The 13,321-nt window shown below is 32.2% G+C and overlaps 2 long non-coding RNA genes across 2 annotated transcripts; one reads left to right on the top strand and one right to left on the bottom strand.

Moving 5' to 3' along the window:
- The first annotated feature begins 2,784 nt into the window (after nucleotides 1-2,784).
- Nucleotides 2,785-5,555, top strand: LOC146956515 (uncharacterized). The gene is made up of 3 exons (XR_015020221.1): nucleotides 2,785-3,012; nucleotides 3,100-3,429; nucleotides 5,245-5,555. It is a non-coding gene; the product is annotated as an uncharacterized LOC146956515 (long non-coding RNA).
- A 572-nt stretch (nucleotides 5,556-6,127) lies between these two features.
- LOC146956514 (uncharacterized) lies at nucleotides 6,128-6,742 on the bottom strand. Its single transcript, XR_015020220.1, has 2 exons — nucleotides 6,580-6,742; nucleotides 6,128-6,478 (listed from the first exon to the last, which is right to left on the bottom strand). It is a non-coding gene; the product is annotated as an uncharacterized LOC146956514 (long non-coding RNA).
- Between the last annotated feature and the right edge of the window lie 6,579 nt (nucleotides 6,743-13,321).

Below are 13,321 nucleotides of genomic sequence, written 5' to 3'. Positions count from 1 at the left end.
CGTTCCTATGGTTTGCAACGACTATTGGTGAGATGTCCTTACAATAATCTTTTATGTGATGAAAATATTTTATGACATCAAGTAACGAATGCATATCATATCCTAAGATTTTCAAGGAAAAAGGCATAGGTAACAATCAATGAAATCGATATGGTTTAAGGTAGCTTTGGAAGTTAATGTGTTAAGAGTCAAGAACGAGCCAGAATCAAGAGTATAGAAGTTCCGGCGTTTAGAAGGAAAGTCACAGATGTTTATGCATGAAATGTGAATCAAGAAGTTAAAGCGGTGCAAGGTTATAAGAAATCACAAGGTTCACGGATTATGTGGGATTATGACGTATCTCTCGAACCTATGTTTTGCTTAATTGACTTGCTAAGGCTCCTTATGAATTCGAACTATAAAGTTTAAAGGATTTTAAAAAGATTTACACGTATGGGTGATTGAGGTTGATATTCTGAAAAATTTACGGGATTTTCTAGGAACCAGGTTGCTACGACACTCGTAGAGTGGGCTAGACTTATTAGAGTCTAGGTTTGGTGGCACGTATGTGTTATCAACCCATTCTATGATTTCCGAAGCAACGGTCGGGGCCAAAACTTAATATATATATATATATATATATATATATATATATATATATTTATAAAGTAGAAAATTATTAACGTCAATGACCCGTGCGCTAGTTTACGAAGTTTTCTTTAAGAGGAAAATCAACGAGCAAGCATTGGTATGATTAAGCAAGATATAGTATGCGAGAATGCGAAGGTACAAGGTTAGATGTTCAAGAAAGATATGTTTAAGTGCTATATGAGTTTGTCAAAGGAATTCAAGATTTTCTCGAAACAATTTCAAGTATGATATGTATGGTAAATGCAACCAGCAAGAACGTAAGGTTTACCCCCAAGTCAAGTATTATGAGCATAAGATAAGCTATCATGAGATTTGAATTTACAAGATAAGTGTAAGGTTGTGATGTTGGTTGCAACATGGAGGGTCCTGATAATAGTTCAAGGAGTAAGTAGTCAAGTGATAAGCATGAATTGAAGACTCGATCGCTCTAATGGATTAGAGTGATGGTTTAAGCCAACCGGTGGAAATCAGAGTAGCGCCATGTAAGCTAATCGATTAATCATGAAATGTGGAACTTTAGTATGAAAGAATTTTCGGTTGGTAACACAAGTTAACAAGAATGCATGGATGATGATATTGGAAAACATGTGAGATTCAGACGGTTACCTCTTGTGACTCAAGTAATAATCAAAGCATCAAGAATGATGACCGGTTGCCGAAAAAGGTATTAACGCTCAAGCGATAACCGAATAAGATGATGTGGAGGATTAAGTTAATGTTAAGAGGTCCAAGGATTTCCTATGGATATGTAAGTGGTATGGCAAGTATGTATATCAGTTAAACAAGGGAAGAATTTATTTTCGAAGTTAAGCATGTTATCATGAGAGAGAAGCGACTTTGATTGATGTGTAAAGAAATTTATACTCATGTGTGCAATACTTGTTGAGTGAAAATGATACTTGTTAAGGCATGTTAAGTCATGATTTTATAATTTTTAAAGCTAAGATTGGTATTATGGAACTTGGGAACGATGTTTTTATTTAACTCATGAAATTATACATTTTCGAAACTGATGAGATACATTTTAAGCAAACTCACTTAAGACGGACAAACTTCAGGACCAACTTGTTGTGGACAAGTTTGGGGCGAGTTGTTAAAACTTTTTCAAAAAATATAGAAACTCGTCCGGTGGTTCTGTGGTACCATTACAAATTCAGTTTGGTAAATGATAAAATCTTTATAGTCATGTATTTATTCGTTCCAAGAACCCGAATATCAAAGTTTAAGAAAAATTTCTTCAAGAAAGTTTAAAAAAAAAAACACGTATCGTTATCATTTAACAAGAGGCGGCACTTGTAAGTATGCACATGTTGCGGAAACGACAATGTTAGTATGAAGCTAATATCCTACGGGATACACGGAATTATGTTAAGAGATAAGAAATTCGTAGAATCGGTTATATGGGTAATGCAAGTAAGAGACATGTGTCTCAAAGTACAATAAGTAAATGATGTATGAAGTATATGTTTACCCGATAAGATTATGTATGCATGAAAAGATGTTGTAATGTCACAAGTAAGCACTGCAGGGCAAACCTGGTTTTCGGTAGGATTCCAGTTAAAAGGCAAATCCTGAGTGTTCATGTTTATGATAAGATATCTTTATGAATGGTTTATGTTAAGCAGGTATAATACGAGTCCGAGACAATAAGTTTATGTGTAGCAAGGAAAGTTCTAAATCATGACGTATTAAATGCCTTCGAGTTTAAGTGATATTAAGATCAAGAAAGCTATATGCTTAAGTATGTGGATCGAGAAACAGAACAAAACACAAGCAATGACGAACTTCTTGAGAATCTGTGTTTTGAATATGTATGGTTCAGACCAAAGATGGTAAATTTTGTCATGATGATTGGTAGTCGATATCTAAATTTCGAGGACGGAATTTTTTTTAAGGGGGGTAGAATGTAATATCCCGCCTGACAGTATCGGTATATTACCCTTTGACCGTGTCAGATGAATTTAATTCATGGAAAGTAAGTTAAGGTTAATATTTTATGAGATGTCAGCATTTTTCGGAAAAGTATCAGATTCGTTTTAAACACGCTTGAGGCAAGGGCATAATGGTAATTTCATGGAAAAAGGATATTTATATGTTTTTGGATGGAAAATATCTTATTTTCCCTTATCCTTTCTCTCACTAAGTGGGGAAAACATTTCCTCTTCCTTCTCTCTTCTCCCACACGCCCATCTCTTCCTTTCTCCACCAAATCTTTCAAATCTTCCTTCCTTCATGGCAAGTGAATCAATCTTGTTCCCTCATGATCTCTTGTACAAGTAGAAGCTTGATTAAGGTTTGATTTCCCTTTTTCCACCTCTCATGAAGCTCAACCCATCTCTTTTTCCTCTTCACCAATCTTTCATGAAACTTCATCCTCTCATGGTAAGTTTCCAAACTTGTTCCCTTATGATCATTTAAGCTTAAGGAAATATGGATTATGTTTGATTTCTTCTATTCCTCTTCTTGAAGAAGTGATTGGAAACTAGGGTTTGGTGTATGGTGAAGATGGATTCTAAATTGGTACAAGGTATGGTCTCCACTTGATCAAGGTAATAATATTAAGTTTGAATGGATTAATATCTCTATTCTTCCTCACCAAGAATTCCTTTTGATTTTAAGTTTTGAATATGTGTTTTGAGGGTAATGTTGGAGTATGGTTTTGAGCTTGAAATGGTGTCTTGGTTTGCAAGATAAGGACAACAAGTTTGAAAGGCATGAGCTAAGGTTGCAAGGAAATCAAGTTAGGGTTTTTGATTCTTGAGCTTATAAGCTTGGAGATGTTTCAAGAAAATTTACTAGGTGAGTTCCATAGATAGAATTCCCACCCTTTGGGATTATGATTATGCTATGTATGTATATGATGAATAATAAGAAATTCTAGGGTTTAAGTGTTAGACTAGTTGCCTCTTTTTATGCCATGCATGTTATACATGTTAATACTTGCCATATGCATGTTTTACAAGTTTCATATGATCAATTATGTTCCAAAATACTTAGAGACACTTGGTTTGAGGTTTTTGGGTCAAAAATACTATTTTTGAGTGTTCTGGACTGTCCTAACTCGCCACGGCGAGCTAGAACTCCGAAAGGGGGGTCCTGCTCGCCCCCAACTCGCCACAGCAAGCTACCACTCGCCTCCCCAGTGAAATCACTCGCCTAGGCGAGTAAGACAGTGAGAAATCTCACTGTTTTGCTTGCTTCAGGCAGGCATGGGAATTCGCGACGCGGTTTTCTCCGTGGTGTCTTTTTACGAATGTAAACCCCTCAAACCAAGGTCCCAATTGATGATCAAGGAAAGCAAGATTCTTATGTTAAAGAGGCAAGTATTAAGCATGTTAGTAAGGCATGGCAAACGAGAGAAATCATGTCATGAAACGGGTAGCAAATTATCCATTAAGCAAGGGAAAACTAGAGCCTCGACATAGTTGTCGGGAAATAGCTAGTTAGCATGAATTCTTAGAATGACAAGACGCGAAGTATAAGCTCTTCGCATATGTTTAAGAGTGTTTTAGCAAGCATGTTAAGTCGTGGTTTGATTAGTCAATCACTCCACCATGATTAGGTATGTATATGAACAAGTAAGAGTTTACCATTAATCGGTTCGATTAAGGTTCCGAGGTAAACGATCAAGTATGTACATGTTTAATTTATGTATACGACAAGACCATGACTAATAAGTAGATGGCATGTCTCTTGCTATCAACATCAGGGGGATACAAGAGGTTCTCGATCTAAGGGGAACGATTCAAGCCGTAAGGGACCCGCATGTCACTGAAATAAGCAAGACGTAGGTGCTCGTGTCTCTTGTTATCCACGCTAGGGGGATACGGGAGGTTCTCGATCTATGGGGAACGATTCAAGCCGTAAGGGACCCGCATGTCACTGAAATAAGCAAGACGTAGGTGCTCGTGTCTCTTGTTATCCACGCTAGGGGGATACGGGAGGTTCTCGACCTAAGGGGAACTGTTTAAGCCGCAAGGGACCCGCACGACACCTAGGGAGTCCGATGTACGTACATCGGTCATGTATGGGATTGTTCTCGGGGTTACTCCACCCGGGGCTCTCCGTAAAATGAACCAAGATAACTGTTTGTTCAACGCTAACATAATGAATGAACTTAGATACGTTTATGTATGATATGATTATGATTATGTTATGTTCATGACTATGCAAGAGTGAATCCATGCAGGTTTATGTTTACGAATAAGAGCATTAGATGCTACATGATAAGTACAAGGCATGGACTAGAGCAAGTAAAGAACATGATACCGATGACGATCTTAGGTTTCCCTTAATCGTCCGGTTTAGAATCGTGCCATGATTATGTTATGTTTAGGCCTCGATATGTAAGCGTATTCTTGGCAATGCGGTCCTAGGTTCCCTCGGCCGCCATGACACGTATAGGAAGTGAAGCCTATAACGAGTGAGACAAGCCTATGACGGGTCTAGCATGCACTACCGTCTAGGAATCATGACCACACACGTATAATCAACCTTCAGGTTGTAATGTAGACACGTGGTGACCGTAGGTTTTCCCTTGAGGTTGCATATAGCCTAGGGTTTAGGGGAACTCACTGAGACATTATGTCTCATCCCAATCCTTATTTGTTTCAGATACCAGGATGGACGTCAAGGTAATAGCCGGATGGATTTTCAGCAAAAGCTCGTTCGTACCCGAAGCATGAAGAATATGGATCTCAAGAATGTATTTCATTTATTGGACATGATATGATCTATTGTTTTTGTACGAACGTGTTTTGTTGTATATAAATTCATTCGAAGTTTATTTTGTTGTATATTTTAATGTATCTTGTACTAAATTAAACGCACGTGTCAGACTTTCTAGATACGTCTGGTATGGGTGTTACAAAGTGTTTATACTATGAGATGCAAATTACTATTACACTTTATATATTTTAGTTCAATCAACATACTCTCATCTCTACATATAATATATAGAGACCTTATGTTAAAGAGACGTATTAATTTGTATTTTAATAAGCAAATATAATATATAGAGACCTTATGTTAAAGAGACGTATTAATTTGTATTTTAATAAGCAAATAATGATCAAGAAATGATCAAATGTGTAAATGGTGCAAGAGAAGGCATGTATAGTGGACCTAGAAAATAAATAAAAGGGCATAAATTATGTTACAATAACCTTTAACATATGAGAATAGGTTGAATCGAGTTAGATTGACCTAAGTTTTGACTGTCAAATAATTAAGGGTCCAAGCCTGATCCATTTTGAATGATTTATATGTCATGTTAGCATGTTTAGCCTATTTTATATGAACATATTTAAAAAGTAATCATGTGAATGTTTAATTAGACCAATGAACAAAGAGACCAATAAAATCAAACTCTTTTGTAATAATCCACATGATGTTTTAAAGAATTTGATTATACTTGACATCATATATGGTTTCTAATTTATAATTTTACATTTATATATGGGAAAAAATAAATAACATAGACTAATAAGCTCAAAACTACTGAAAAAGTTAACAAATTTATAATTTAATCAAAATAAAAAAGATATAATAATAATAGTAATAAAAAAAAAATATTCATATCTACTCAAGTTGGTCAACCTAAAAGGCTTTTCTTAAGGCTCATAGCTTGACCTTTTTAGATAAACAAGCTTCTAAAAAAGTATATGTCTTCTCTATTTTAAAAAAATATTGGCCTAGGCATGATGTATGCTAGGTTGTAGATCCATATCAGTGGGTCTGATCTATTCCCAACCTATTATCCATGCCTCACAAAAATTATCAACACACTTCATAAATTGAGGATAAGGCCTCTTTGGACAATCATCGTGATGAACACAAGGAATTTGAGCTGCATTGTCAAATAAGAAGAAAGGAATGTTACTAAAATATGATATAATATTTAGGATAAGATATATTAGAGAAATAAAAAATGGTGTGAAAACAATATACTTTCACAAGTTACAACAAGAAATAGAGAAATAAAAATGATCAAAGCGTAAACAAATATGAGAATTTGAATCATATTTTTCCTCCTTTCCATGTAATAAGTATGATTATTTTGATATGTTTATAAGTAAAAGATTCATGCTTGTTAACTTCACTTAAATTTGTTTTACCACTTACGACGTTCAAGAAGTCACTTGTAAAATTGTAATTAATAATAAATGTCTCAACTGACCAATTAACTTTAGAAAATACCTCACTTAAAAAATATAGATTGTCATCAAAGTTTATTAACTTTTTATTAAACTTCATTATATATTTTTATTTATATTTTACCCCTTCGTTATAGATTGGGAAAATATTTCAAAAGAGAAATAACAATAATGAATGATGAAAAAAATAGTTGCATAAATAACACATTTATTTATAAAATAAAAAGCAGCATACTATGGTGTGTGGATCATCCGTAAAAGAGTCGTCAACCATTTTAATTTTTTATACAATATGTTAGCATCCTACATAGTCCATTAGAAAAATAATATTTTGTGCAATTACCTTATAATTAATTGTAAGAGAATCATAATATTTTTATCACAATTTATTTCTCCCCAAAATAAATAACAAACATAAACAATAAATTATTTACATTTCTACTACCAATCAATCTATACCCATAATTTATCTTTACATTTTAATAAAGTTTTGTTCTTTTTACTTCTTGTCCTTCTTTTATTTACATACTTACTCATAATAGTGACGATCTTAGTTAATAAAACAAGCAATACAAAGATAATTGTCCACAAGAAGTAAAAAATAAATAACAAGCAAACACCTAGGAACAATGAGAACAAGAATTCAAGTGTATTTGCAAACACTCCTTTTGACTTCGCCTGACTTTTTTCCAACGGGTTTTCCAAGCAAGAGTTTTATGGTTTCCCCTTTGGTTTTGTCCTAGTCCACCGAAGTTTGCTTTGTAGGGCGTTGTTGTAATTAATAGGTGATGCGTTTGGAGGATCAACATAGTTGGGATGTCAATCTCTCCATAGGGTGTATATGAAAAATTTACTCCATCCGTTTCAAAATACATGTCCATTTTGAAGAAATTTTTTGTTTCAAAATACATGTTCATTTGATAGTTTAAGGATACATTTTGTCGATTTTACCCTTGTCTATCAATTAATTGGATTTTAGATTTTTTCCACAATAATTATTTTCCACTAATAAATGTTGACCAATTTTAAGTGGATTTACTCATGTACTCTCCCAAGAAATGGCTACTGACTCTCTATTCCATCATACTCCCAAGAAATGAACCAACCAACCAATTAAAAACTAAAAAAAAAAATGGAAAAAAAAGGAAAGTTTGTGAACCAAAGCATGCCATTTACTCCATTGAATTCCAATACTGAAACTTTTTAGTATTGGCAGTATGTATTTTGATAACCGAAGCAAAAAAAAATAAATAATGCCATTTACTCCATTGAATCCCAATACTGAAACTTGTTAGTATTTTTTTTTTGGTTACAAAACTTGTTAGTATTGCTAGTATGTATTTTGATAACGGAAGAAAAAAAAATGCCATTTACTCCATTGAATTCAAATACTAAAACTTTTTTTAATGAATTTAGTATTGGAGGGGTAAAGATCCTCTCCATTATTGGAGTACTAGTATTGGTATTGCCATTTGATTGACTTTAATTAATTTTGGTATTGTTATTGGGAGTAATTATGAGATGGGGGTAAATAAATGTAAAATGGAGGAAATCAAAGACAAGGGTATAATAGGAATTTTTGTGTCAAACTAGCTTGTCCTTGGTTACTGCAATTTTTCCAAAATGGACATGTATTTTGAAACGGAGGGAGTATTAAATAATACTCCATCCGTCCCAAATTATAAGAAAAAAATTCATTTTCCTTGTCCCATATAATTATAAGCAAAAAAAGTTTAACTTTTATCATATTTAATTATGTTTTTTCAAGAAATCATCTTTTCCAAGGAGAAATTAAATGCAATTTGCATTCATTATGCTCTCTCTTTCATTTTCTCTATAACTAATAACCAATACAAATTGTTTTTACATCTTTCTATGAAATTTATTCCAAGGATAACACAAAAAACTATACTACAAACTACAATATTTTAGTTTTTTTAATAGGTATATTTTTTTTTCCTTATAATTTGGGACGGAGGGAGTATTTCTTCTTCTCTTTTGATGTGCAATCATGCATATAAAAGTAAAACCCATTTCTAGACTATTGTAAAATTAAGAAATCTATAATTATTATAAGTTAAAACTTGAGTTTTTAGTTAACCTTTAAAATATCGCATGTATCTATGTGTGTGTATATATATTGGTTTGCTATAATAGATTCATATATTCTTTTATGAAAGTCTATTTTAATAAGGTGCACATTTATCATTTAGATAAAAAGACCTTTATATTATTTTTTGAAAAGGAGAAAACTAAGGGATAGACTTGTAGTTGACAATTAAATATTTATTTGTATTTCTATATATCCTATTTTTCTGGTACACTAGTTCTCTTTCTTGATTATTTTAACCATTGTTCTCCTCTCTCTTTTCACCTTTTTTTTACAAAACTTTCCACGTTTTCTTCTCATTCCAATTATGAGCAACCTGCAACATTTCTTGTTTATTTTTTTTCCTCCAACAAAAATAAGGAAAGAAGAGATAAAGTGGGAAGCTTCACACTAAAATAGAAAAAGAGAGAAGTGAGGAAATGGTCGCTTAGAGAGAGAGAGAGAGAGAGAGAGAGAGAGAGAGAGAGAGAGAGAGAGAGAGAGAGAGAGAGAGAGAGAGAGAGAGAGAAGGGGTTGAGGCGGGGGGATAAAGGTCCCTGAAAGTGAAAAGAAGAGGAGTGAGATGGTAACCGGAGTTGATGGCTATCACACATCTGTGGATTCTATCGTTCCTTGGCATTTAAGCAACATGTGGTTCAATTGCAAAAAACTTATTACTAATATGAATTTCATTGTGTCTCATATTTTCAGAGAAGAAAATCAATGTGCAGACTCCCTTGCAAACATTTGGTCTATCCATTCATGGTTTGGTTGTTTGGGATTCAATTGGCATTTTACTCTTAATAGGCTTGGTATGCCAAGTGTTAAGATTTGTTTACTTTCGAGGGTTTTGGTGTAGTCCCCCTTATTTTGTATGCTCCTTCTCTTTGTAATGGTATTTTAGAGGTCTACAACTCCTTGTTGCATCCTCTTTGTTTTAAAAAAAAAAATTAGTAGACAATTTATACGTAGTACTCTTATTTTGATAGTAGTTATTAAATGCCAATTTTTGAGTATTTTAATCATTTATGATATTTTCGGATGTAAATAATTAATTATGAATTCTATGAAATTCGTTTATCAAACGATTTATAATTAATTTTTCGCATATTTCTCCGAAATTATTCTTGATATCTTCCGCTAGCTTTGAATAATTAAAACTATAAAAAATTGGATGTTACATTGTGGTATCAGAGCCGGTCGAACCTAGTCGGAGTGTGGTGTGCCTTTGTTTTAATCTATTTGTTTACTATTATATTAAAAAAAAAACTTGGGAGCATAGTATTGATTGCTAAACTCATGAATTATACATGCTACCATGTTGGATATTAGGATTATTGTGCACCTTGGGAGCACAATGGTGCTTTTAGTGAAGAGTGAGGAAAGTATGAGGTTATGTGTAGACTATAGAGAAGTGAATCAAGTGGCCATTAAAATATCCGTCTTACCTTATACTTGTTGGAACAAAAGTGGTTTGTGCAATTCCTTTAAGGTATTGATGATAACAAAGTACCGAAGAACAATTTGATATACTATTATTTGTTCAAGTGTGCAGGATCATAAAATATATCCATCAAGTATTGAACATGTATTAAAGCAGCAAAAGCACAAGAGAAGCTTAGAAGACTATGGTAGAAGATATGAAGAAAGATCAACTAGAAGCCAACATATTGGTTCAGAAGAAAATGACACCTCGCAAAAGCTGAAGATTGGCCTCATCAAACTCTGTGGAGATCATCAGAATCAGAAGACATCGCCAGACTCATAAGACCTAATCAAATTTAGAAGACCCCTAGACTCAGAAGATCCTGAGGGACCCAACACTCCACGTCAGATTTGTCGTATTCTGAAGCTTTTTCTATCAAGGATATGAGTACAATTTTGTCTTCTTCTGACCACGTGTAGAAACGGACAAAGAACTTCAAGGAGAATAAGAATGACAAGAAACTTCCAATTTCAACAAAGGGATTTCGAATGATTATCCAATGGAATTATCCATATCATGCAATGGTTCAATGTTCTTGATTTGAAGCTTCTCAACAAATCTTAATTCGTTGACTGACACTGTTCTCTAACGTCTCTCAAATCCCTCATTCCTCATGCATAATCTTATGTTAGTTAATTTTTGGGATAATGGGACTTTGAATATTAATTTTTGAAATTGAATGGGTTCATGTTGTATGTATGAGTGATTACGTTTGATTGCATGGATTTAACTGTTACTTTGTGTTTAGTGATGATTGGTAAGATGATGGTTTATTTTGTATGTAATATTCTTTAAGATTAATTGATGTTAGTATGTGTTATAATGTAAATTGAAGGAGTACGGAACTAAGCCAAAAAGAAACAAAATCTGATTTTCAATTTACTTTGAAAATGACTATGACATAGATGAATTGAAATTCTAATAACTTGAGCTATAAAACTCATTTTTTTAGTGAAAACAACTGGATTTGAAAGCTAATTTATAGTATTATGATACTTGAAAGTTGTGTAATTTTATATTATTTGTACATTATTTCGTAACATTATGAAATGAACCTCTATATCTTGAGATAGTAACTCCTTTTTGAATGAAACCAATTGTGTTTGAAAACAGACATCCAATAATGGTGGCTTTTAGGGTACACAAATTGATAAATTTGTGTACCCATACACAAATGCATTATTAGCCATAGATAGATCTACAGTAAAATTCAATGAACCAGATTTTGCTATTTGCTAGAGCAATTCAATGTACTTCTTACTCCTTTCCTTTCCTTTTTTATTTCTTCTAGTGGCACACATAACATTAAAACATTATAAAATTTATTCAAAATTAAATTTCATTCTTTAAACTCTGAACCGTTATAGTTGTATAGTATTCTTTCCTCTCTTTTTTTCCTTCCAATGGTACACATTAAATTAAACTATTATTTCAATTATTAATTTTCTGGATAGAAAAATTATAATATTTTTCCTTCTTAATCAATGATACATTTTTTGTTATGTATTCTTTTTTCTTTTTCTTTTTTGTAAATGTGCATTTTCATAATAAACCTCACGGACGAACTTTGATATGTATTCATTAATTTTGGGGTGAACTTTGTTACATATAAATTTACTTTTTTATTTCTTAGAGAAAAATTTATAAGGAAGATGTACCACTTATTAAGAAGAAAAAAATTCTGTGAAAAAAAGAAGAAAAAGTTTAACAATAGTTTTGTAAATGAAATGAATTCGTAAAAAAAAAATTAATTTTTTATATCTTATATCTATTAGTTGATTTAAAATAATGTTTTTAAGCATTTTTTGAAAAGAAAATTATTTAATTATTAATCTGTAAAAAAATAGGGTTTGACACTAACACCAATCAAATATAAGCTAATTATTATTTTTTATATCTATTAGTTGATTTAAAATAATGTTTTTAAGCATTGAATAATTTTTTTGAAAAGAAAATTATTTAATTATTAATCTGTAAAAAATAGAGTTTGACACTAACACCAATCAAATATAAGCTAATTATTATAATTTAACTTTTTTTTTAATTCATGATGTTTTTTTTATGTATATATAAGTGCAACTTTTATTTCCTCGAAGATTCACTAGTTCACTACTAAGTTGACATTCTTAAATCTAAGCCATTGGATTTTTAAACTCTTGAATTAGTGGTAAAATGAGCATTTGTGTATGGGTACACAAATTTAAGCACTTGTGTACCTTAAAAGTTACCTCCAATAATTTCTTCATATTAAATTTCATAATTTTAGCCTATACCCACAAGTCTCGATAGCTCTGTTAACACACTAGTTTTGTCGCAGAATTTTACTGTAACATTATTAAGTTTACAAAATCACGACTTCAGCTATATATATATATATATATAACATTGTTGAAGTTATTTGACAAAATAGATAAGGTAAATCACCCCTACAATATAGTTAATGTCCTAATTGTATATGAATTTCACATTGATTTATCTATTCTTGTATATATTTGATTAGTTGAATGCATAATATTGAGGTCAATAGGGAGGATATTTCTAATACAATCTTTAGAACGAGATATAGTTACTATGAGAATGGAGTGAATAATTTTTTTGTAAGTAGAAAATCTTTATATGTCAGTATGATGATACAATAGAAGAGCCAATTAGAAGTTTATATATGAATTGAGATGTTTCCTTATTATTTTAAGCTTAACACTTAATATGATAGAGAACGATAGCAATTTAAGAGAGCTAATTCATAAGAAATAACTCCTGAACTAGGAACTACATTCTCTTTTGAACAAGGAGGATTATAGCTTCAATTGATAGTTTAGTATGTTTAAGAAAAAGATCATTGTATTTAAGGAGGGGAACCTCATCATAGAATTTTAGAGGAAGCTCGTAAGAATAAGTCCACCATGCACCACAAATAACTAAGACATATAAGGATTTGATAAGAATGTATTAGTGGTCAGG

The sequence above is a fragment of the Medicago sativa genome, chromosome 1 (genome assembly GCF_051527215.1).
Source record: "Medicago sativa cultivar Bolivia chromosome 1, Bolivia_mono, whole genome shotgun sequence".
In the NCBI taxonomy this organism is placed as follows: domain Eukaryota; kingdom Viridiplantae; phylum Streptophyta; class Magnoliopsida; order Fabales; family Fabaceae; genus Medicago; species Medicago sativa.
The sequence above is the reverse complement of the archived record's forward strand: the minus strand, read 5'-3'. Positions and strand labels throughout refer to the sequence as shown.